This window comes from Pleurodeles waltl, chromosome 4_2 (assembly GCF_031143425.1).
Source record: "Pleurodeles waltl isolate 20211129_DDA chromosome 4_2, aPleWal1.hap1.20221129, whole genome shotgun sequence".
Taxonomy (NCBI): Eukaryota; Metazoa; Chordata; class Amphibia; order Caudata; family Salamandridae; genus Pleurodeles; species Pleurodeles waltl.
In genome coordinates, this window is record NC_090443.1 from 230,403,435 (window position 1) to 230,430,915 (window position 27,481).

Here is a 27,481-nt window from a genome sequence, read left to right on the forward strand (position 1 = left end):
AATGGGAATTGGTGCACTGTGTCACTACTACTGTCTTGTCTTTGATCTGTGACCTGCTGAGTAAGCATCATCTGTTGCTGTTCCATCGGGGCTTGAGGTATCTGCTTTTACTGTCTAAGTACCATAGAAACCTGCTGCTGCATTGGTTGCAACTGTGTCATTTGTGCACGAGTTATTTGCACCTGCTGCATGGGTTGAAAACTCTGCACTTGGTTCATGTTATTATGAAAATCCAGATTAAGTCCCCTCATTCCAGGGACTTTCACAGTTTGAAACTTTTTGACATCACCACTTTGCTGAACAACACCATCCTGCACCATCAACTGACACTCCCACTTCCAGTGTCCCACGTTTCAACAAAGATAACACAGTAACATCTTTTTCCTCCCTTGCACATCATTCTAAACCACTACAGAACTCAAATCTGGACCACGATTCATATTAATTCCATGACTCCTACCTCTCACCGGAGGTTGGAACATAACAGTTGCCTGCTGCTGTGGTATCTGCTGCCCTAAAGCTCCCTGCACTCCTGTTTGAGCTGCCTTAATTTGCATCACCTTCTCTTTCAATTTTTTCTGTTTCAACTCAATCTCGTGGATACAGTATTTCGCATACTGCAACACCTCATCAATCGGCTTTGCTTGCCAACAAATCAAATGACTCTTAATCATCTGACCTACTTCAGGTTGCAATCCTTCCACGAACCTGAACACGAACTGCAACATGTCCTTCAGTTGAATTGCTTCCTTAACACTGTACTCCTTGAACACCTTCAACAATCTCTCATAGTATGTATGTATCGACTCCTTTACTTCCTGTCTATTCTCTGCCAATCAATATTCTTAGGCGAAATTCTCATCTTCAGGAACTAAGGGGCATATTTATACTCCGTTTGCGCCGAATTTGCTTCGTTTTTTTCGACGCAAATTCGGCGCAAAACTAACGCCATATTTGTACTTTGGCGTTAGACGAGTCTAGCGCCAAAGTATGAGGAAAGAGCGTCATTTTTTTGCGTGAACGCCTTCCTTGCGTTAATGAGATGCAAGGTAGGCGTTCCCGTCTAAAAAAATTACTGCGACGCAAATGCGTCGTATTTATACTCCCGGGCAAAAATCACGCCCGGGAGTGGGCGGGGCAAAAAACCCCGCATTTGCGCCTCTTTTTAACGCCTGGGTCAGGGCAGGCGTTAAGGGACCTGTGGGCTCAAAATGAGCCCACAGCTGCCCTCCCATGCCCCCAGGGACCCCCCCTGCCACCCTTACCCACCCCAGGAGGACACCCAAGGATGGAGGGACCCATCCCAGGGACATTCAGGTAAGTTCAGGTAAGTATAATTTTTTATTTTTTTTATATTTTTTTTTGGCATAGGGGGGCCTGATTTGTTCCCCCCCTACATGCCTCAATGCCCAATGACCATGCCCAGGGGACATAAGTCCCCTGGGCATGGCCATTGGGCAAGGGGGCATGACTCCTGTCTTTACTAAGACAGGAGTCATGTAAATGGCGTCTGGGCGTCGTTAAAAATGGCGCAAATCGGGTGGAGGCGATTTTTTGGCGTCAACCTGACTTGCACCATTTTAAGACGCCCTAACGCCATTTTTCCCAACGCCGGCGCTGCCTGGTGTACGTGGTTTTTTTCCACGCACACCAGGCAGCGCCGGTCTGCTAGCGCCGGCTAACGCCATTCAATAAATACGGCGGCCGCATGGAGCTTCAGAATGGCGTTAGCCAGCGCAAAACTTTTTGACGCTAAACTGCGTTAGCGCAGTTTAGCGTCAAAAAGTATAAATACGGGCCAAAATCACCTAATTATAATGTTTCATCACTTCAGTAGATTGTGCACCTGTAACCCTATCACTTTCTGGTTCACTCGTCGGCCAATCCACTGCCCTCTTTCACTCAACCCGCAAATCAGCTGGAACCACTATCTCCAACAGAGTATTCAAATCTTCCCACAGACATTTTGAAAGCTTCACAAATCTATCTGTCTGCTGGTACCATTCAACTTGTTTCTCTTTCAGTTTTGGATAATCATTGGTGAATGACAGAATATCACTCCTGTGCCAGGGAACATGCACGAACTGCCCTTCTGGAATTTCCCTCATTGGTAAAATTTTTACTGGATCCCCTTCTTTCTGAACACTTTCAGACCCTTCTTGTGAATCTCGTTTCCATGTATCCTTCTTCTTTGCCCATCTGCCTTCCCACTTTTCTAATGCTCCCCAAATCTGAGCACTCTGCAATAATTCTTTGAGATGCGCTTTTATCCCTGCTGACCTCATGTGTTCAAAATCTTTTACCTCAAAATCTAGTCTATAACTCCTTTTCAAGTGTTTTGTTTTCTCAATTTCTATGTCATGTTTATCTGCCAGATCTGCCAACTTCTGATGTATCTTACCCACTCTCAGACACAAATATCTCAGCTCTTCTGCTGTATGGTATTCTAACTTATTCACTCCCATTGGCCTCGCTAATTCAGTTACTTCTGTAGCCAGCCTTACATGATCGATCTGCACTTCACCCTTGGATATATTACGAAGGGGAATTCAGACTGTCTAACCACCCATTTAACTGCTGTGCTGTCAAAGTCTGCAATAGAATATTGCTTCCTTTTGGCAATGGCACCTGTTGTACCACCGCACCTGGAGTTTGCGGCATCAAAAGCTTCAAGCTTTGACTTACACTCGGACCATTTACGGCATCTGGAAGCGCAATAAGTGGACTAAGATCCGTTAGCCTAGATCCATCCATAGATGACATAACCTGCACATGATCTCTCACCCTCCTCCTCATGAGGCTTTGTGACATTTCATCCTGTTCTCCTGCAATCGGCTTCTTTTTAGCAAACAATTGTACAGCTGGACCAACAGTAATTGGCAACGATATTGCATCTGGTGCTGCACTGACACCCGCATTTTGTGGAAGGGCTACTCCCATGCTCTGATTCATCACTGGTGTTACTGGTGGGCGCCATTACTCCATAGTATCACCCTCTATTTTCAGTTAGTGCTTAAGTGGAGTCGGCAGCCCTATACCTCCTTTGCAATATTCAAGATGGAGGACAGATTGAAATCAGCCGAGGAATTATTTCGGAGTTTGGATAGTGGTCTTTCTGTAAGACAAGCAACAATTAGTGGACATCGTAAAAACAAGGAGGGTCTTAGAGACAAATTTATGAGGTTGGAAAAGCTGAAGAGAAATGAGATGTCTAGGTGGTGGGATGCTATTACGTTGAAACAGTACAAGAAGTTGGACAGAATACCCAGGGGATTACGATCACATATATTTCCCACATATGATGATTTGGATGTAGATTTACTTAGGAAATGGGAGGAAGAATTGAAATCTAATTCAATTAGACTTATGGATATTTTAATAGAAAATGCGGAAAGAAAAGTTATGAAACTACAAACAGATATTATTGCATTAGAGAAAGAAATTAATGATTTGGACTTAAAGGAGGCTACTGAAAAAAACTATAAGATTTTGAATGATGTAATTGTAAGATTTGAGGATGAGATTAAACAGAGAAAAGCTAAAAAGCTGAAGAGAGATGAATCAGATTATATAAATGGAAGAGTATTTACCTTTTCGCGTAAATATGATCATTTAGTAAAGAATGTGGCATCTGGAATTGAGTTTAGTAACTCTTCGGACTCAGCATCAACACCTAGAAGTAGCTTAATAACTAATACTAGTGATACAGAGGCTTCTGAGACACGTAGTATACCCGACATACAAGGGATTAGTTTTTTACAAGAATTGAGAAAAATAAAACAGGGCAATTGGGAAACAAATCAAAAAAGGAACTGGCCAGGAAAACCAGAAGGGGAAAAAGAGGAGGCAAAAACCGACACATATTTGGGAATGAGGACAAGGTCACGAGACAAGAAGAGTTAAATATATGTACAGAATTGGAAAATAATGTGGTTAATTTGTCCAATAAACAGTTATCGCATGACATGTTATCACTTTTAAATAAGGGACTGGGATTTTGCCCATCATCTGTGGGGGATATCTGTAGATCAAAAATAGACTTATTTAAGTTTGTGAGAAGGCTAAAATGTAAGAAATATTTTGAAACACATATATCGAGCACGGAGCATGTGCCATCAGATAAGGTAGCATTGAGTAATTTGTCAATTCAAGACATTCATGATACTATGACAGTAATGACAATAGCAGATTATGAAGAATATCCAATAACATTGACTAACATATTACGGGATTTAAATATACCATCAGATTTGCATATTACAAGTGGCTTGAGACAAAAATCCAACTGGATGCCAAGATCTGGATTGGCCAGTAATATTGAGACATTTTTTAATTTAGTATGGCAAGATCTAGATAAGGAGGAGAAAAAGAAGAGATATTTGAGGAGACCTAATTTGAATCAATCAGAATGTACTGCACTGAAGACGCTTAAGTCGGATATGGACATAATTATTAAGAGAACAGATAAGGGTGGAAATATTGTGGTTATGAACCGTACAGACTATGAGCAAGAGATACATAACCAACTGAGTGACAGTAACTGTTATGAATTTTTTTTATATAATCCGATACCAATACTGACAGGGAAATTGAATAGGATGTTAAAAGACTGGAGGGAGAGAAATTTACCAGATGAGGAAGAATATCAATATCTACTGGTACATCGTCCTAGATTCCCATGTCTGTATACTCTCCCAAAGATACATAAAGAGTCGGAGTTTCCGCCTGGGAGACCGATTGTCTCCGGTATGGGGGGACCTACTGAGAGGCTCTCTGAATTTGTAGACATATTCCTGCAACCGTTGGTGTCTAATTTGCCCTCTCATATTAAAGATACGAGACATATATTGAGCTTATTATCAGACATCCAGTGGGAACCCGGAATGATTATGGTAACTTTAGATATAGTAGCGCTATATACTGTCATACAACATATATGCGGATTGAAAGCTATAGAATATATTTTGAATAGAAGATCTGCGAGCTTACTTGAACATACGCAAATGATACTGAGTATGATAGATTTCATATTGAATAACAATTACTTTCTAGTAGGAAAGAATTGGTTTAAACAAAAACAGGGAGTAGCAATGGGCTCCAGATTTTCCCACTCATATGCCAATCTGTATATGGGGTGGTTTGAGGAACATTGGATCTGGGGCCCTGGAACAGCGGAATGGCATTCATATATCCTGTACTGGGGTCGATATATCGATGATTGTTTTATGTTATGGACAGGAGATATAACAGCTCTAAATAGTTTCTGTAAATTTCTCAATGAAAATGATGAGAACATTAGATTCACATACAAGTATAGTGAGTCTAGTATAGAATTTCTAGATGTGGAGCTATTTGTGAATAATGATAAGATTGAGAGTAGATTATATAGAAAGCCGACATCCTGTAATACTTTGTTACATGCATCTAGTGCACACCCCAAGCACCAAATAGAAGCTTTACCATTAGGAGAGATGGTTAGAGCTCGTAGAAACTGCAGTAGAGACTCAGATTTTCGTGATGTTATTGAAAATATGGGTCAAAGGTTTGTTACAAGAGGATACTCCAGTACGGTGATAAAGAAATCTTTAGAGAAGGTTTTGAAAATTCCTCGCTCGCAGACACTTAAGCCACACACTAAGAAAGACAAGGGAATAAAGAAGGACTATACTCAGAAAGTAAGGATTGTATTAGATTATATAGAAAGATCGCAGAGTCTATTGAAGATAATGAAGAAGCATTGGTCATTACTTACTCATGATGATACACTTAGGAAATTTATTGGCATTAAACCGGATGTCTCATTTAGGAGGGGAAGTACTCTTAATAATATTTTGAGCCCCAGCTATGTAGTGGATAAGAAGAAAGCAGATTGGCTTACAATACGAAACACAGGTTTTTACAGATGCGGAGCCTGTGCAATGTGCAAATGGGCCTGGCAAGCCAAAAAAGAATTTGTAGATATGTATGGGCAGAGAGTGAATATAAAGACACACATAGATTGTAATACGAGATATGTTATTTATATGATTATCTGCAGATGTGATAGAATTTATGTGGGGAGCACGATACGTCCTTTAAAAGTTAGAATATCTGAACACTGGAGAGCGATCAGACAAGAAGATGAAAGATACCCAATTGCTTCCCATATGAAAACATGCGATGCACAAGGGAACCAAAAAACATTTAAATTTTTTGGTTTTGATCATTGTGAATTAAATCCGAGAGGGGGCAATAGAGAATTGGCCCTACGTAGGAGGGAATCAACATGGATTATGCGATTAGGGGCGGTGGAGCATGGGCTGAACACAGACTATGAGTTGGAGTACTTCCTTGGAGATAGCTAAGATGAGACATATAATCTGATATTAGGTTTGATTCTATAGTGGAATGTAATTTTCAATTCTAACATATCATGTCAATATTGGTTTAGAATGAACTACAGATATTGACTTACCAAGTTCATTTCATCTCATTTCTCTTTGATTATCATTAGATATGTTATAGATACTATATCAATAGTGGGAAATAATGTTGAGAACATATGAAGATTGTATAAATTATATGGTGGAATTTATGGGATATATGGAGAATATGCATTACTATGGGGAGGAGATAATAGGATTGACAGATGAATACTTTGAAAGAGACCGATTATTTTATAAAGTATACTCTACTAAAATAAACAAGGAACACGTGGTGCCTTTTAGGATAGTGATAGCCTTATTAAGGCCATTAGCTTGAATTTTGGTTATCCGATAGATAGGAAGTAGCTAAATAATTGGAATACTTTAGAATGCTCTGCAAAATATTGAATGAAATACGTATGCCAGTACGCTAGTAAATAGTAAGAGATAGGATAGAATGTAGCAGTAGTCCGTTTTCTACTTTGACAGCACACGGACGCAGAAGAGAATGCAGTCCGTCATCCATGTTGTTTAATCACGTGTACTCTAAACGGAACTGAGTCGGGAGCACTCGGTTTGATCAGGAAGGATATGGCGAACCAGCGACGTAGGCGTACTCGCTAAAAGGGAACAACACACGGCGTATATAGAGGTGGGCAAATGTTTGGGACTGAGAAGGAAACAGAGATTTAATGTTAATATGGGGCCATAATCTGACTGATATATTATATTATGACAGATACTATTTCACAAACGGCGATTTGCAGATATGTATACACACATGGAATTATTACAGGAGAGGAGGTGAGTGGAATATTGATATAAAAACAAGAAGAATGGGTTATGAGATAAAGAGGGCTGGTTTTTATGTATATAGACATACGAAGTTACTTACTTTCATCTAGTTTTAGTTATAACCAAGTCGCGTGGTAGAACAATACAAGGATGTAATGTGTTGCAGATGATTTAAATAAGGAGAGTTAAAGTCCCCATGATACTATGTGAATTCTTTTGTGTTATGTAAAAACTTGTTAGCCAGAAGGGCTGTACATAATTATGATTGAAATGTTTACAGTGATGGACAGAGGAAGGCTGTTCTAAATACATTTAATAGAACTGGTTGTGTTTGGTATTTTGAGATTAGATTATTTTGAATACAATGATACATAAAGATGAATATTCTAATGTAATATATATCAATCGTTATTAGGAGAGATGTACATTTCCCACTATTGATTGTTGATTTAATGCTGTAGTATCGGTATTCTAACTTGGAATGCATTGTTTAGTTTGATTTAGGTTACAATACTCTAAAATGTATTACGTTGGGAGGACCTGAAGAAGTCCAGGGGTACTCCCCGGATGAAACACGTGTTGACGGACATCTGTACAAGTAAGAAAGGAGAGATTATTAGGAACGGGTAAAACGAAGAACTTTTGGGAACTGCAACAAATGAATATATGATTGAATTTATGGAATTGTTTTACAAATAAATTGAAACCTGTTGGAACTATAAAGGTTCAAAAACCATATGGAACCATGAACTATAACAATTGAAAGAGAATTTTGAATTTGGACAGCTGATTTCAATTTGGATTTGGATATGGACTTAAGTGTAAAGGAATGATCTGTATAGAATATGGACAATAGATTTTGATTTGAGATTTGATTCGAATTTGATTGTAAGATATTTAAGCATTATACTTATAAATTACTATTTGTTTTGATACTTCATATTGAGATTGTTAATTTAGTCTTTTTCACGTGTGCCTTCACTCTTGGTATGCATCACTGGTGTTACATCTGACTGTGTCCCAGTCATTGGTGTGAATTTCAGCAAACCCTGTGGCTGTGCCTGAGGCAACAACATTGGAGTCACCGCAGTCTAAACTAGCATCGGCCTCAGATCCACTTTCTCCGTAGGAACCACTAAGTTCGAATTTATCTCAAGAATTTGTTCCTCTGGATAAATTCTCTGTACTGGTGGTGGGTGCATCTGCGCTTGGACTACTGAAGTAGTCACTGCATTAGGAGTACTCTGCACTAACCCTTGTACCTGTACATTATCTGTCTGCACTGGTCCCGCTGTCCCAGACACTTGAGCTGGGGCAGTTGGAGCAGAACTAGTACTTGGACACCCTTCATGCACTGCATATGGAGGAGGTCGGTCCCTCAGCATCTGAGTAATAAGATCCTCAACATTTGAATCTTCTCCTTCTACATAAGACTTTTTATTCTTTTTACTCCTTGATGAGCTCTTATCACTCTTGCTAGTATCCTCTTTCCCTTCTGACTCATCTTCCTCTGTGACAGCAGGAAACAACTTAACACCCTGCAACGTCACCATTCTCCACTTCTTTTGTTCCCAATGACATCTCGCCTCTGCTAAGGACTTCTCCAACTTCCTTATTCTCCTCTGGAGTTTGATTTCCTGCTGCTGTCTTGCTATGAGCTCCCAAACTGCTAATGACTCAAACTCTGCCGGTCTCGGAAGTGGTTTCATCTCATACAAGGTCATCCGCAACGGATCCAAAATTCTCAAATTAAACGGTCCATGCTCTGGAAACGCTAAAGCTCCCTGTTTCTCTTTCATCATCATTGCACAAGCTTTATTCGGTCATAAACAACCATGAAAGCATAAAATCACAACAATCCAAAATGTACATACATAGTAAATAAATAAATGTAAAATAATTTAAGAACAACAGTCACTAGTAAGATACATTTTTTTTAAACGAATGCGTATATTCCATGCGGCCACAAGGAACTTGCTAACAGCTAAGTTAAGACAGGAGAAGTGTCACTCCTCAATAGCCTAAGGGCAACATTACATTGTCTTATGCCCATATTCCTGCAAACTGGAAATATTCATTTTCGCCGAGAGGAAGCATAAGTTGGACAAAAAAAAACATAAAATGTGCTACAGATTCAGAAACACAATTACAACTAGGACATAAATCAAGTGTTGGCAATAATCACCAGCTACCGTTAAGAGACTTTAATGGTGAACACCCAAATCTAAAACAAGCATACAAGCTTTTACCTAGTAAATTGGGAATTCAGTCCAAGTAAGATTCAAACTGGGGATGCCATTTATAATCAAGAAATTGTGTTGTCAATGGACCATAAGATGTACATAGGAAGTAGTTGTCCCTGACATAGGACCAGTAGGCAGATTTCAGGAGTTGTTTCTGGGCCCTCACCAAATTCTCCCAGAAATTCCCAAGTCCCAAGGTGTAAAACTACTTAGAAACATGCTTATGCCAAGGAATAGAAACTGCATTAGGTCTATTTAAAATATCAAGAAGGGCGTACCTATAAACATTAAGCTCAAAAGTGGTCCAAATTCGTACCCAGAAGAGTAAAGGTCTTAAGGCTATCACATCAGAGATGCGGTGAGCCCAAGGTCCAGAAAAAACTGAATTAATGGTGTACTGCAAGGGCATGCAAGTAGAGCTCTTGCGAAATTATTTTCACCCACAGACAGTTTATTAGTATTGGAAGGGCCCCACACCTCTGCACCATAAGTCGCTGCACCCTGAGCCTTTGTCAGATAAATCTTAATGGCCAGAGAAACGGCTTTCACAATGGTGGTATTGTAAAAGCGCAGAATAGCACCTGACCTATGCTGAAGAAGTGAAACACTCTTACCAATCTGGTCCTCCCACTGCATGTTGTTTGTAATTCTTACTTCCAGGTAATCTATAGAACGTACCTTACTTAAAGGTGCCCCATCTGAGGTGATAGTACATCTCCTAACAAGACCTGTGCTTAGTATCATTAATTTAATTTTACTGGCATTAAGTTCCAGGCCATGATCCACACAAAAAGCATTAAACCTATCAACCAGGATCTGAAGACCCATGGGGGTTTTAGAAATCAAAAGAGAATTGTCTGCAAATAATAGAATAGGATTTTTTTGCGCATTCAGCGAGGGAGCATCATTTTGACAAGAAGGCACAGCGTGCACCACCTGATTACTGAACAAAGTAAAAAAAGTTGGCGCAAGAACACATCCCTGGCGAACTCCCCCTTTGGATGGCTATATGATCGGTTAGCTTTCCCTGGCTACCCCATCTCACCTGGGCATATGTATTCTCTTGTAACCGTTGCAATATATATAATATATTATCAGGAATACCTATTCTACGCAGGATTTCCCATAACTTTTCTCTAGGGGCCAAATCAAAAGCATACTGAAGGTCCACAAAAACTACATATAAGTTTTGCTTTGCCAAAACGACATATTTCCAATATAGAAGATTCAGCCTAAAGACCTGATCCACTGTACTAATTTTGGGATGAAAACCCGCTTGAAGTGGAGATAGTACCTGATGAACATGGACCCAATCCAAAATCCTATCCAAAAGCTGCTTGGCAAAGATTTTTTGAAGATTATCAATGAGGCTGATTGGTCTATAATTAACAGGGGAACCAACATCACCCTTTTTATGAAAAGGAATTATTTCAGCCCCTTTACAGGTTTTGGGAATAGGGCCTCCTGCAGCTATGGCATTTGATAATGAATTTATGGACCAAGATCAAATAACTGGTTCAGATTTAAGAAGATCCCTCAATATCTTATCAGGGCATGGAGCAGTGGCCGATTTTAAGGAGTTACTAGCAACTATAGTTTCCATCAATGAGAAAACAATACAAACTTCGGAACTATCAATAGACATTCTTTGATCAGCAGTCTCATGATTCAATTCAGCCTGAGACAAAGAGGTGGAATCCTGTGTCCTGGGTAAAGCATAAAGCTGAGAAAAATGTTCCACCCATCTTTCAGGTTGAATATGCATACGGATAGTGCCATTACCCCCTCTGTGTCTATTGGCCAGTAGCTTCCAGAAGGTTCCATTATCTTGAAGTTTGGTTGCATCCAACAATTTTTACCAGGTGATATCTTCCCAACTTTTCTTTACCAAATGTAGGGTCTTATTATACGTAAGTCTAGCAGTTCAAATTGCCCCCTGTGAATGAGTCATGATGGCTGATTTTAAAGCTGATTTAACATTAGAGCAATCCTTATTAAACCATTCCCTGACTTTAAAATTATCAGAGTACTGCCTAATAGTAGTCTTCCTATAAAGAATATCCTGCAAGTTCCTTACCATTTCTTCGTGAATGCTCAGAATTGGAATGTCACTAACCTCGTACTCCTCAAAGCCAGACATAATATCTGAGAACGATAGATACATTTTCTTGATCAAATAAGGATTAGACGTTACTTTTGGCCAGCTAACGCGAGTATGCCTATGGTTCAAAAGAGGTCCTGGGACCTCAGAGACCTAGATATTCTGCAGTCTCCTGAACACATTACTATGTAAGGTAAGGAGTAGAGGATCATGATCACCTTCATGGCGAAGGTCTACCTTCATGTCTATAGACAGGGACCAAAGCCTGACATCCACTAAGAAGTAATCAATAACACTGGAAAACAACCCTTGCTTAAAAGTGGGTGCAATATTCGAATCAGAGCTAGTACATTCAATACATGTTCTTAGTCCAAATTTACAACAAAGGGAAATCAACTGTGAAGAAACACGTGAACTGATGCACTGAACATTTTCTTTCAATTGAGGGATACCCCAGAATTTATCCTCCTCAACCGTCAAAATACTATTAAAACAGTAGGGTTTGAAAGTGCAATTCATGTCCCCTGCAACCACTAGTTTAGTTAATGAGCGCAGGGTATCCATATATTCGGATAACTGAACAAGTGTCTGGGACTCTGATCCCTGAGAAACAGACCTGGCATACACATTAATTATAATCATTTTAAAATCGGGATTAAATGAAAGTTGGACACCCAGTAAATCGGGGGAGTTACTATGTAAAACTGAATGATCGCACTGTAAATTCTTATTTAACAGGATCATGACCCCCCCTTTAGCACGACCAAAACCCCCTGATGCTGGCTGGGCCACAGAAAAATATGTCACAAACCCATCCATGAATTTTGGGTCTTCAGCCCAAGTTTCCTGAAATAGGCATATATCCTGCTTATTAATAAAATTAACCCACTTGGGATCTCACAACTTATTACCTATCCCTGCCAGATTCCAGGGCATAATTCAGAGTTCCGAGTGGGATGTCTGGACACTAGAACTATAATGCAGAACATCCTCAGAATTATCGGTCCCCTCTCCAAAGGTAGCCGCAGAAGCTACAATAGGAGTCATTAAAGGGGGAATCAATGGGTAGTCATTCCACTTCTTATGGTGAATGAAGAGGATTACCTAACATGGTCGAAGCACAGCTGTTACCAAAATCGTGGACCCCACCCACTGGGCCATCACATGGAATTGGTAAGATTGATAAGCTGCCCGAGGGTGGATGAAGTTGGAGTCTAATACCAACCCCTCTAGGGATCTTCAGGTGACAAGTATGTGATTCAAAATCAATAAGGTTATCCACCAACAAACTATCTAGAAAATGAATAGAAATAAAATCAGAGTCTAATCCTGATTGGCTATGTCTACCCACCTCAAGAATATCGGCATGGATGACAGAGAGAGAATTCCTCTGGACTTGTAACCAATAAGTAACCTTATTTATAAGGGAGTCCTGAGTTTCTCTAGAACCAGTGGGTAACTTAGGTACCCCAACCATATAAATAGTACCACCTTTCCTTCTCGAGCCTCGGCCCTCATTCTTGACAATGGGTCAATTCACCCCAACCCGGTATAAACCCTCACCAGATGTCTATAAAAAATCAATAGAGGGATTATTTAATCCAGCATGCACCTCAATACCAGTAGCTCCCCGGGGACCCTTTGCAAGATCAGTGGACTGAGTTATGTACCACTTTCCTAGTTCGCAAATATTCCTATCCTTGAAACCTGAATTAGACTTCCGGTCAGCTATTGCTGACACGACCGGAAAATTCTCTGTGCAATTTGCAGACATGTTGCCAGGAGGAACAATAGAAGCCAAGCCTAGGGGAGACTTGTCCACATGAGCACAAATTTCTATTACAGGGGGAACAATGGGCCCCCTTCTAGGGCAGGCATAAACTCACCCCCACTAACCCTCAACAATTGCACACATTCCTCTGTACCCGTTCTCCCAAAAATGTGTTCAACACTAATAACACTAGACTCTTTAAGTCATCCAATTTCTGGGAGATAAAGGCCAGATTAAGTTGCCCGCTTGGTCGTGCTTGTCCATCCTGGATCAAAGACGAGTTGGGTATATTATTTCCTCCTTTACGATCTTCAGAGAGTAAGTGTAAATCGCAAACTATTGGTTCTCTGGTTTCAGTCAAGGGGTCATAACGATTAAAACATGAAATGTCAGATGACACCAGGACCTCAGGGCTTAGAGGAAGACAAGGTGCCTTTCCGCCAATTGGAGGGCACTCACCAGACTCACCTCACAGGGGAATACTCATCATAAGGGGAGAAGTTGGTATCAAAATTTGAGGTGCCATGTATGATTCGACCTCTGGAGGCAAATTAGGCAACTGAGGCCTTTTCCTAAAAATATCAGGAATCTTTTTAGTGGAAGAGGTACCATGACGTATAGGAGATGGAATAGACTTGCTTCTTAAAATGGCTTTCACCTCTTCAAATAAAGTATCTATTTCTTCTAGAGGATTACTACCTTTGTTAGGCTGGCCACTCGTTTTGCTGTTAGCCCATTTTTTGGGTTTCTTAGGGCCAGTGGAGGGCACAGGTAGGTCCACTGCCTTCCGTTTCCCCATGCCTGATCAATCTAATGTTAGAATCAAATACAGAACCAAGCAGCTATCTTACCAGGTAAACCTACTTCCCAGGGGCTAAGGGATATGCCCAGCCCAGGCTCAGTCAGGTGATGAACCAGATATGCCCCCTATGACACCATGATGGCAGGGATCATGTGTGTTACTTGCTGATAATCTCACTCTAAACATGGATTGGCCATTTATCTAAATCAAAACAACAAAGAAATATATGCTGACAGTGTCTATTTTGATCATCCGTAACAGAATGCATGGGCACAGGTGTAGTCATTGTACCTGAAATGTGTCACTCATTGCCCTGTGCACCTATATCGAGTATCGGAATTCACAGTTAGCCACAATTCATCATCTCACATTAGCCAAGTTGGGTGATCTGCCGGTATACAACAAACTGACACTGTCCCATAATTGAAACATGGTTTAGCAAATGTCCTACTGTGGCAATCTTGATGAGGTAGGTCTCAATTTGTATGCACCTTAGGAATGGCAGCAGTCACAGGAATGCTGGTCTGCTTATCTTAGCATACACCCATGTCTGTGATAGCCTTCATACTGGGAAGTTAGCTATTGTACATATGCTTCAGTACATCAGCAGGGGTGTACCAAACGTAAACTAGCAAACTATTTTATCACTTTATATGTATGATGGAAGCGGTCAGGGGTGCCTTGCCCAACATCATGCAAGTAATAATTTGTGACCATGCATTCACCACGTTCAGGTATCCCATGATGACCCAATAACTTATGAGAATTGCATGGCTATAAAGTGACACAGATGGCAAATGCATCAGCTCTGTTCCAGCAATTGTGCCCAAGGCAAATTAAAACACACAGGAACAATGAACAGAGGACCAGATATATTTTTTATCGTCATTTTGTAGCATTTGCTTCATGTTTAACGCTACAGCTATAGAAAGTAGCAATAACATTTAGATATTATCCTGTGTGCATTAATTTGGCATCCATTTCTAATTTAAATGCTGCACAAAGTCAAAGTATCAGCCTAAGATATTACCAGAGGTTAGGAAGAACTTTGTACGTATGGCCATGAATACAGTACAGACATGTATTCCAAATAATTGGGGACTACATTCATTCCTTGCTTTAGCTTGTGAAATACATCTCTTTCCTGGTACACTCACAGACCATGAATGAAATATAAGTTTGAGCAGCATTGCCATCATCTATTGAGGTCAAAGCAGCAATAATTGACAAGATCAAGTTGTGTTTTGTAAGTTTGTGCAGCTTTTGCATCAACAAATGACAGTAATGTGTAGCAAATATTATATAAATAAGGGCCACTGTATATTTAACTTGCATTCCACATGTCCACAAAGATTGCATGCGGGCATGTCAACAAATCTGCTACTGTCACTACAGAGCATTTAAATGTGCACATTAGTCTGAATTGTACTCACCAACAGGGCCACCAATCACCACACCCAGGTGGTCCAGCAGCAGGTCTTGCTCTCTGGCAACAACGTCAGCCCAGCAATGCTTGAATTGGTGGTCATTGCGCTGTGTGTTGAAAATTACCTTCAGATGGTACAGCACCTTGGACCACCTGAGCCTCCTCGCCTCTGTGTGATACCCCTGTATCACCCTGCCAACAGCCTCTGACATCAGGGGGAGGAAGTGGCACACCAGCCAAATGAATGCCCCCAGCTCCTCCTCACCCATTCTCCCCAGACGTGGCCTACCCAACATGACAGAAATAATAGGTATAGGAAAGGGTACAGAGGAAAATACAATGAAAGGAGGGAGGAAAATGAAACTTAAGTAACCCACAACCAGCCCAACAACACCCCAACTAACAATACCCACTACACACTCCCAACAGTACAAAGACAAAATTAGACACCAAAAATGAAAAAAACACACTTACACTAAATAACTGAGACAATTACAAAAACAACAGATGACAAATAGAATGGCACACAGGAGACAAAAGCACAATTTGGACAGACAAAACTCTCAGCACAACCACACAGTCTAGAAGAATCACAGACTGCAAAGTGAAAGTGAAAGTGAAAGTACACCCACTGTACCATTTATGTAAACAGGATATCCTATTACATCACTTACTGTCTCAAATGCGGTGCATTTTATTATGATGCATGAAAAATGTATGATGCTTAAGGGCTATGCATCAACATTTTTTGATGCAAATGCTTCAAAATTCCCCAGCATTCAAAGTTCAACATATTTTTAATTAATAACCAATTTCATGGGGTGCAGTGTAGGAATTACCGCTAGGGATCAATGGATGCATAATGGCTGTGAGTGTTATTTTTCAACGCATATGCAGCAGAATTTGATTCATATGCATCTTTTTTGCCCCACAATGTCTGTCTTTAGCTGTGTTTGTGTCATTTCTCTTATATTTAGCATACATGAAAGCTGTAATTGTACAGAGATAGGCTGTTAGTGCCTGCATTGTGTGTTCCAGTGTTTGGCCACATGTAGCAGACCACACTACGGCGGACCATAATACTCATGTTGTTGTGCCGGATGAGCACTCTTAACTGACGCAACAGCAACTGAAACATTTCGATTATAAATTGGTATTCCCAAGTCTGAGCAGGTGGTGCGTCAATAGAGGATAGCAAGGCTACGCAACTTAATACATTCACTCATTGTCTGTCTGTTTCTGTCTGTGAATTGGCTATTTCAATTGTTGTTGTGCCTCTCTGTGAACATCACAAGACCTGTTTTCATTACTGTGCTTGTATGCATGTGTTGTAAATGTGGATAACCATCAGATGCCATTCAGTGTGGTACATCCGTCAGGATATGTGTTTGTCATACCAGTAGCATCTAATGCTGTGTGAACTTCCCTGACTGTGGGGACCAAACATCTCCCATTACAAACTATGCACAGGATAGATAGAGGAGAGTTGATAATGGCAATGTTACAAGGGTAAGCCATCACATGTACTGGAATGTTGGATACCACTTCCTGGTCACTTGTTTGTATACTACCCATGAGTCAGGCATTTGAACATGCTAGGTAGGTATAGTGTTTGTGACATAGAGTCCCACAACCAATCACAAAATGTAATGTTACACCACAGTTTCAGTCATATAAATTACCTATGTTTCTCCTGTGTCAGTGGAGGACCAGCAGACCATGCTGCATGTGTTCACATAATTCCAGTGGTTCATTGCACAAAGGTGTCCAGGTCAAGTGTGTGGCCATGTGTCCCCTGTGTCAGTATTGGCCTCCATGTGGTCACAGTTATGTGCAGGTCTAGTCATGAGTCTGTGGAGCCATTCCCTGCATTAACAGAATATCCTTCAAAGCAGAATTGACCGAAAGCCAAAGAGAAATTGATGACACACCTGGGGATAATCCAGCTATGGCACTGCAGAACTTTTATGAGGCTGACAACAGGGCAACCTTTGTGTGCTCAAAATCTTTATGGATCAGTAATATGAAACAGGCAGGTTTCATCACAACATTTGTACTCAAGGTGGCCTGTAAAATTCCCACTGCAACAGGGAACATCAGTGCCTCTGTGCTGATTAATCTCACAGCTAGTCACCACGCAAGCACCATCACTAGGTTGCGGCCAAAGTGAATCTGTGTGTGGACCGTCAGGGCACAAACATGTTTTGTCCTTTCATACACATTAGCAACCCTTGTTTGTTGTGCTGGAGGCACCCTACCAAATTCATGCATACAGCCATAGTACACTGTCACTGTTTGTCACTCATGAATACATATAATCCCAGACAAGGGATGGGGGCTGGATTAGACTATTTGAATACATGTCCCAGACCATGATACAATAAGTAAACTGATTACACTATACAATCTATTTGAGGATTCATCGTAGACCTACCAGACACAATACCTAATGAGGAAAGAGAGGGCATGGAAAGCAACCATGAGACAAATGTAGCCACAGGGAACCTCTATGGTAAAGCAAAGACAGGAACCAGTCAGGCTAACAGGATGCAGGCTTTGTCAGGAACAAACATAAACAAGGCAAATACACAGTGTGCAGACCCTGACTGGGAAAAGCTGGGACAACACTGTGTGAACTAAAAACGATATTTGTGCTGTTGGATGCAATGTTACACAATCCCCCAAGGCCTGTGCTACACAAGTGATTTATATGGAAATGCACAACAAGGATATTCATAAAATGTCAGCTTCTAAGCAGTTCCAGGCAGCAGCAACTGCAGTGCAGGTTCAAATGGCTGGTCTGCATGGCAGTGCTTACAGGTATGTGCAGCTTCAGTCTCTCACAAGTCCTGTAGGTGTGAACCAAGTTCAAAGGGCCAACAGTACCTTTGACATGGGAAGCAACGGACAGGTGATTACAGGTCCTACAGACTACCTGGCAGTGCATTATCGGACCTGAAGTCCATGCAGACAAATGAACTATGACTATGGCATGCCGTACTAAAGAGGGAAGCATACAGGAGTCAGAATGGGAGTCTTGGTGTCTGTAGATGAAGGGTATCAGGGTACAAATAGTCCATTTACAGGGACCCCTAGAGAAGGGTGGGAAGAGACTGAAAACTTAGCAGTGGCAGGATTTATTACCTGAGATGGAATGCACAGGGTATGTCTTGTGAGCAATGCTTGTCATACCTGGGGCATTCGTGCTATCCATTTTCAGCTTAGGTGGACTTCTTGTTACACATGTTCCTTGCAGAGACAGCTGATGTCACACTTACTGCTGTCAAGGGTGTGGTCTTACATTCCTGGTACCAATGCAATAGCACATGCACTGCCTCATGTATGCAACACTATTTAACTTTATGATTGATGGTGTCTTATTTGTATTCCATATGCTGTAATGAACCATGTTTGCAACATGGATGTGTCCCATAGCTGTACTACTCTGGCATTGCCCTTCAAATGTGAAAAGAACACTATATATGTCATTTACACTGTGTGTGAAGTGGGAGTACATTCATACCCAACAAATGTGATATGCCTTTTTCAGTATCCTATTCTGTATTACTGCATTGCTCCATAAGGCTAAACTCTGATTGTGATTCCTAGGAAAAATGTGATGCATTAATAATTACCCAGACCATGATTTAGTGATTAGATTAGGTGTTTAATGACATATGGTAAGAAAGTGGTGATGGTGAGCATACTTAAAAGAAGTTTTGTACAATGTGTTGTCTCCAACGCAATCCTGCTGCAGTGTTTGGATGGTCCCCCTCATGTTGATGGACAGCATTCTCCTCTTGCTCCTTTTCAGGCATTTGTGGGTCTGGTTCATAGAGGGGAATGTTCCTCCTTACACAGATATTGTGCAGGATGGCACAGGTCAGAATGATCTTGCAGACCATATCCGGTGAATATAAGAGGCTTCCTTTGGTGATGTCGAGGCACCTGAATCTTGACTTCGGGATGCCAAAGATCCTCTCTACTAAGGTGCATGTCCTCCGATGTGGCTTATTATAGGCATGCTCTGCTGCAGTACTTGGGTTTGCAAATGGAGTCATGATCCATGGCTGGATTCCATACCCCTGATCAGCTGAAAGAGAAAATGAGTGAAAATATTTGATGGAGTTGCACCATGATTATCATTTTGCATGGCAGTTGTTAACTTGTGTTGTCTGTGACTCATCCGTGTTTGTGTTATTGTGTGGAATCCTAAGTTTCTAGGATGTAGCATCAGCATTGGGTTGTTTCATTATCTGAACTGGTGTTTGGCTGATTGACCTGATGTCAGCGGTATTTTTGTACACTTGCAGTACATTGTGTACTCCCATGCATTATGTAATGTGAAAGAGGTGTCCATGTGTCTTAACTTGGGGTGGCATGATACTTCCATACGCAGAATCAATTCCACAGCGGTGGTAACACGGTTGCATCTACATGGGCTGAACATCCTATCCAATTCAACATATGGAATAGAATTTGTTAAACATCAGTGAGGCCCTTTGATTTGGCTAGGTGACAATGTACAACACAACTCCATAAGTTGGCATCACTGAAGTGTTGACAATTGACAATGCAGAAATATCCATTTGTGACAAGTTCTATTAAAACCTCTTTTTCTTCCCTCACCGAGTTGGCTCATATTCAAACGTGTACCTACACCACTGAACCTGGTCCACGTAATGTGGCTAACTTGGTTGTGGGGGTGAAGGTTTAATTGTAAGAAGGTACATATGCCTGTATATCTGTTGTGTATATGTGTAATTGTCTCAGTCCATATGTCTAGCAATGTGCACTTTGCAATATTGTCACATCAATATGTGTCCTTAGCACAGTCCACTTGCTTATTGGTAGTGGGCAATGTCAGCCCAGGAATGATGTGTGATGTTGGTATAGCCTCAATGATTCCATGTCCCATTCATTAGTGTCATCATCATCATGCTATGTGTCTCATGGTGTTTGACCTGCAGCAAAAACACATTGCACACCCCGTGCACAGTACATATTGGTTGGAAGGGTGTGTGATTGAGTGTTAGTTATGTGATGTTGGAAGATTCATCTTCCAAGTTGTACTGCCAGTTAAGGCCATGTCATTGTCACTGTGTGGTTTTAAATTGTTCCCTTGTGTCTCTGGAGTGACATCTGTTGTTATTTGCATCTGTCATTTGTCCATAGGTGTGTATCCCATTGGGTTAGAATATCAAACATGACTAGCAGTGTCACAACCTCAGTGTCTTCCTGGCCATGTGTCAATGTAGTGGTGTATGTGTTGTGTGTCCTACAGGGTTGTTGTGCTGTGGGTATATAACTGGGTTTCTGTACTTACCAACAAGTAGGCCATTTCCATATCGTCCATCCTGGAAGTGTTGATTGATGGTGCAGCGGCGGAAGATGAATGAATCATGTACACTCCCAGGATACTTTTTCACGATGTTGGTGATCAATCCCCAGTGATCTACAATGGCCTGCACAATGATGGAGTGTGTATGCTTCCTGTTGCTGTGTAGATGCTTGGTTGCAGCACAATCCATACATGTGTGAAGTCAATGGCACCATGCATGTGTGGGAAGCTGTTGATTTGGTAGAAGCCCTGTTTGGTCTCCTGCTGCTTCAGCTGTGTGTTGGGGAAGCTGATGTGGCGGGTGTGAGGGAGATGATTGCATTCACTACCTTGGGTAGGAAGGCAGAGAATGAGGGCTGTGAGATGCCGGCAACCAGGGTAACAGTGGTTTGAAAAGAACCATTTGCCAACATGCGGAGGACAGCTAGCAGCTTGGTCTCTGGTGGAATGATGTGGGGTGCCTGCAAGCTGGGTGCTCAATGTTGCGCAGCAGCTGCTGTATGGCTTGCCAGTTTAGTCTGTGCCTCTGGATGATGTCATGTTCCCTGAGGCCCTGAAGGGTTGTCCTGGTCTGGAATATCCTCTCCTGCCTTCTGCGTTGCCTTTGGGGTCCCTGCTGGTATGGTGAAAGCTGCTGCTGTTGGTCCTGTGCTCTGCGTTTTCATGCATTCTGGATGAATAGCACCTCCATGTTTTCCTTTTGGAGCTCTGATGTTGCTTCTGTGTGTTTTCCTTACATACTGGTGTTTTCGCCCCATTTTAACGCCTGCCCTGACCTGGGCATTAATTTTTTACGCAAATCAGGCTGTGTGCCATTATCCAACTCTGCCTCCCAGCCGTGAGGCATTTTTGCACAGTTGGATAAATATGGCGCACGGGTGTTTAAGTCACTTTTTGGACGGGAACGCCTACCTTGCATGTCATTAATGCAAGGCGGTTTCACACATCCCGAAAATGACGCACACAGCAAAATTTTGACATTCGCTGGGTTGGGCGTCAAAGTATAAATATGGTGTTAGGTTTGCGCCGAATTTGCGTAAAAAATTCCCCAGACAGAACAACTCCATCTAGCTTGGCCATCTTAGGTCACCAGGTGTATTTGGCTATCCTTGGTGCTGGTTCCTGGCGTTACCACAGAGATGGTGCAGGCAAGGAAACAGATGTAAAACCCAACAACGGAGCCACTGGTGACATCGGGTTGCATTGTGCCCTCGAGTTGCAAGTTGAGTAAAGGTGGCAATGACAGGGCTAGCCACCAATAAGCCTTAGCAGTGGTAAGGTGGAAGAGAAACTATCCTTCCTTTTGGAGGTCTGGGGGAAAATGGTGGCTGGCTGAAACTTGGAAGAGAGTTGGACTACACTTCCAACAATGCATTGGAGCACCTGTCTCTAGACGGTCCCTCAGATGGGCCCAATGGCCAGTACTTCTTCGGATCCAGTAAGCACTTTTTATCTGTTGTGGGCAGGGTACTAGTGCAGCTAGTCCAAGGGAGTCTGGTTTTCTCTCTTGTAGGATGAAGCAGTCTTTGATCCAGGATGAGCCGCAGTTGAGGAGTTCCAGGAAGGGGGCCACAGGTTCAAGTTATCATGCCTTTTGTTAGTGCAGGTTCCTGTTGTCGTTATTACTGATCTTGTCTTCCCTATCTTTATAAGCTGCTGCAGATCTAAGGCTCTGGTGCTAGGGAAGCCCCTTAAATCCTGGATTATGGGGTGTTAGGGGTGTGGGTGCAAGTAGCCATGGGATAATTGCCCCAGCAGCTAATCTGCCCCTGCAGTGACCACATGCACTGGGTTGTAGCACCTTTTCTACCCAGAACCCTCTATTTTGCCACTTTTCATGATGCCAGAAGTCTTCCTTATCTGTACAGACCAGACTGCCCACCAAAGAGGTTTGGCTAGCCTTCTGGGGGTGTACGCCTCCTGACTTGCCCGGGTACAAATGTGCCTATAGGCAGGGGAGTGGTTTTGTCTTCTACTGGGAGGCAGCCTGCTTCTATATGGGAGAACCCTATGAAGCTCACAGACTTGATATGCCAAAACACTACGATTCCTGGGAGGGAGTAAGGTGTGACCTCCTTCCCATCTTGAGCTCACACGTCTGCCCAGGGGGTCAAATTCCTGCAGCCTGAGCACAGAAAAACTGCGGTAACTCGGTGGGCAAACTCTAAGGGTGCTTTCTGGGTCCATGACACATTGCCCTGGATACGAGATTCATGTCAGGGTTGAAAATGCACGTTGTTTAATTCCAAACATGACCCACTTTGGAGCTGGCAACCTCAGGTTCGCACAGGTGCTGGACAATTTTTTGCTATTGCATTCATTCATATATAGTAGCCTTTAATGGAAAAGGCCACTAAAGGGACATATGAGCTTGCACTTATATGTCCTCACCTTTAATATAATTCACTCTGCCTTCTGGGCTCGTTAAGCCTTCCTTAGGGGTGACTGACACATATTAAAGATAGTGCTTTGGCTGTACCACACATGGTGTAGGGACAGTCATGTTCATGCAGTTTACATGGGTACTGCAGTCTGTAATGGCAGGCCTGCTGTCAGTAGTTTACTTGGGTCACTTATGGTGGCACAAACAGTGCTTCATGCCCTGGTGACCCCTTTAACACCCATGCCCTGGGTGCTGCAGGTACCATATACTAGGTAAGCGGATCAAAGTACTTGCCCGTTGGGAATGTCAGTTAACATATACCAATTTAAGGAGAGAGCACTAGCACTGGGGCCAGGTTACCAGCCTCCAGTAAATTTTTAGAGTCAAACACCAGCAGTTAGTAGTCCAAATGGGGGCAAAAAGTGCAACCTGCAGAAAGCTTGGTTTTCTCACAGAAAATATTTCAGTCTTTCCTACGTTAGCCCCAAGTTGGGCCAATCTACTTGGTGTATCCAACCTGCACTGCACTGCAGTTTATCTCAAACTCTGCCTAGGTCCTTGTCTACTGCAACCATCGACTGCCATTGGTGCTTTGTGCTTCTTGGCACTTTTTTAACCTAACTAATTAAAAATTCATATTTCGTTTTGACCTTATTGGATTTTAGATGTTTCAGTGTTATTTTACTTATTACAGTTTTCTCTTGTTTTATAAATTGAAAAGGGATTTTATTGTGTTGTGTTTTTTACGTTTTAACTGTTTTTGTACTTCTAAATGCTTCATATAGTTTCTATAAATTAAGCCTGTCTTTTCTGTGCCAGAGCTAGCCAGGGTTGAGGGCAAGTTTGAGTTATTGAAACCTTTGACTAGACTTTGCAAAATAATGCATTTATCCACTACTTTCTCACAAAGGACATTAAATATGAGCACAGTGAGAGGTAGGGATAAAGCAACAGTAGGGCACAAGTAAAAGGCAGGCATTGTCGGAAATGGCCCTTTTTGCAGGGTTACCCCAACTTTTTGCCTTATTCCTCCTATTTTTTCAGCTCTGTTTCTGCTGGTTTATTGTATCTGAGCACTTTATTACTCCTAAACAGTGCTAAAGTGCAAGTGCTCCCTATAGAAATTGTACTGTTGATTGGTTTATCCATGATTGGCATATTTGATTTACTGGTAAGTTCCTAGTAAAATGCATTAGAGGTGCCCAGGGCCTGCACACCAAATGCTACTAGTGGGCCTGCAGCACTGGTTGTGCCACCCACATTAGTAGCCCTGTTACCATGGCTCCGACCTGCCACTGTAGTGTCTGTGTGCAGTTTTAAACTGCCAATTCGACTTGGTAAGTGTGCTCACTTGCCAGGCCCAAACCTTCCCTTTTACCACATGTGAGGCACCCCTATGGTAGGCCTTATGTAGTCCCAGGGGCAGGGTGCAGTGTAGGTTTAAGGTAGGACATATACTAGTGTGTTTTATATGTCCTAACAGTGAAATACTGCCAAATTCGGTTTTCACTGTGCAAGGCCTATTTCTCTCGTAGGTTAACATGGGGGCTGCCTTTAAATATCCTTAAAGCGCAGATTCCCCTTGAAAGCAGATACAAATGTAGAGTTTAGGGTCTCTGAACTCACAATGTAAAAATACATCTTTTATTGAAGTTGGTCTTTAAATTGTCTGTTTGAAAATGCCACTTTTAGAAAGTAGGCATTTTCTTTCTTAAACCATTCTTCTCACCCACGCACACAAAGCCCTCCACAACAAGGGACCGGAATACCTCAACAGACGCCTCAGCTTCTACGTCCCCACCCGCCCCCTCCGCTCCGCTGGCCTCGCACTTGCTGCCGTCCCTCGCACCCGCCGCTCCACGGCGGGTGGGAGATCTTTCTCCTTCCTGGCGGCCAAGACCTGGAACTCCCTCCCCACCAGCCTCAGGACCACCCAGGACCACTCCGCTTTCCGGAGACTCCTAAAGACTTGGCTGTTCGAGCAGCGATAACCCCCCCTTTCCCCCCTAGCGCCTTGAGACCCGAACGGGTGAGTAGCGCGCTTTATAAATGTTAATGATTTGATTTGATTTGACTCTGCTTGTTTGTGGATTCCCCATTTGGGTCAGTTTGACAGTTGGGCTGTTCCCACCTCTTCTCTAGACAGTGACACAAACAGGGTCGAGGGTGTAGCCTGCATATCCTGATGAGCCATCTGGGCTAGAGGGAAGAGAGGAGTGGTCATTCACACCTGAAAGGACTTTGCCTGCCCTCACACAATGCAGTCTCTGACCCCCTGGTGCGTGTCTGGTGCCTGGCCTGGACAAGGAAGAATCTTGCAAATACTTGAGACTTTGCTTTGAAGTTTGCCAACTTCAAAGGCAGAACAGGGTTTAACAAGAAGACCCAAAACCCCAGAATTTTAGAATATTTCTCGAATCAAGAGGAACCTCTGCCAAGGACAAGAGCTGAAGAGCTGGAGGAGGAGTACTGTCCTTTTGCTGTGTTGCTTTGCTGGACTGGCCTGCAGTTGCTGCTTCTGCCATAAAAGAGTGCAAAGGCTGGACCTTGCAGTGTATCCTGCTGAAAAAGTTCTCCAAGGGCTTGAAGTAGAGCTTGCCTCCTGTTGTAGGTCTCAGGGACACCAAAGACTTCTGTTTTGTTGACCTGCAGCACTGGGAACTGTGTGTTTTGTGCTGTTCAAGAGGAGAAAACACCGTGACGATGCCAACGATGACACTGGCCTGCACCATGACCTGCTGATACAGCACAGAGTCGCATTGCCCCACTTCGCACCATGCCCCTGGTCTCACCAACGCCGTCATCAGATGACTTCACTGGAAAACTGTGGGCCCCGCATTCCAGCATCGCCTGCTCACACCGCAGGCTGGGCCTTCCCGACGATGACACTCCTGCTGACACCGGCGCTGCTGCCCGCACCGTGGCCTGTGGACACCGCTTATGAGGAACACGAAGCCCCGGTCAACTGACACCAGCACCATCGACTCCAGTGTCGTCACCAGGCATCCCTGCCTGCACAGTGGCCTGTGGACACCACTCATGAGGGCCACAAAGCACCATCCTGCACCACTGGCTTGGGCCTACCGATGAGAGTGCTTCCGCAACGACGACCCCGCTGCCTGCACTGTGACCTGTGGACACCACACATTGCACGACCCGCTTCACACTGCAGCCCTGGTCTCACCGACGCCACTGGATGCCGTCACTGAGCCGCTGCCTGCACTGTGACCTGTGGGCACCGCACGTCGCATCATCCCGCTTTGCACCGCAATCCCAATGCCACCCCTGCCAGTGCTCCTGATTTTAACAGGCCAACGTTCGATCTGCAATGCGTGTGACTTCAAGGACCTGACGACTCCTGCACCAACTCTAGAGACGGCACTGCGACGTCAGTGACGCTGCTCTCCAGAGCTCACCGTGAGGATCACAATGCCTTACAAATCTAAGGTACTGTTTGCGGGTCTTCCCCACACCGTAGCTGGCCCGCGACGATGCAGCCAGCTTGAACTGTTGGTTTTGTTGATCACAATGCCGTGATAGCCTCAGGTGGAACTATTGACTTCAAGGAACTGTATTTTTGAGTGAATCTTGCAGAATACATATTTTTATTACTGTATATTGGATTTTTATCATATTTGATCTTCTTTTAAATAGATAAATATTGGCTATTTTTCTAAAACTGGTGTGGTGTTCTTTTGTAGTGTTTTCACTGTGTTACTGTGTTGCGTGTAAATGCTATACACATTGCTGCTGAGATAACCCTGGCTGCTCGTGCCAAGCTACCAAGGGGGTGAGCAGGGGTTATCTGAGCAGATATCTCCTTATCCTGACTAGAGTGAGGGTCCCTGCTTGAACAGGGTGCAAACCGACTGCCAGCTAGAGACCCCATTTCTAACAGGCATAATTTACTAAAACAATCTCACGTCACATTATTGCCTTATACAGTGCTCCTGACAGGTCATTTAATAGTAAAACATGAAGAGAAAAGATGACATTTACACAAAAGTACCGTCAGATAGGTGAATAAAGGCTCTTGTACTTGGGGACAGCAAGGAGTTAAAAAGTCAGAGGTCAAATTGGAGGAAAGGATTTTCTTAAAAGGTGAACTGATGTCACAAATGATGAAGGAGACAAGTGTGGAGGTAGTCTCATGTCAGAGGGTCATAAGTTTCAGATGCATGAAGCCAGGCGAAAGAAAGATTCATGGAGCATTGA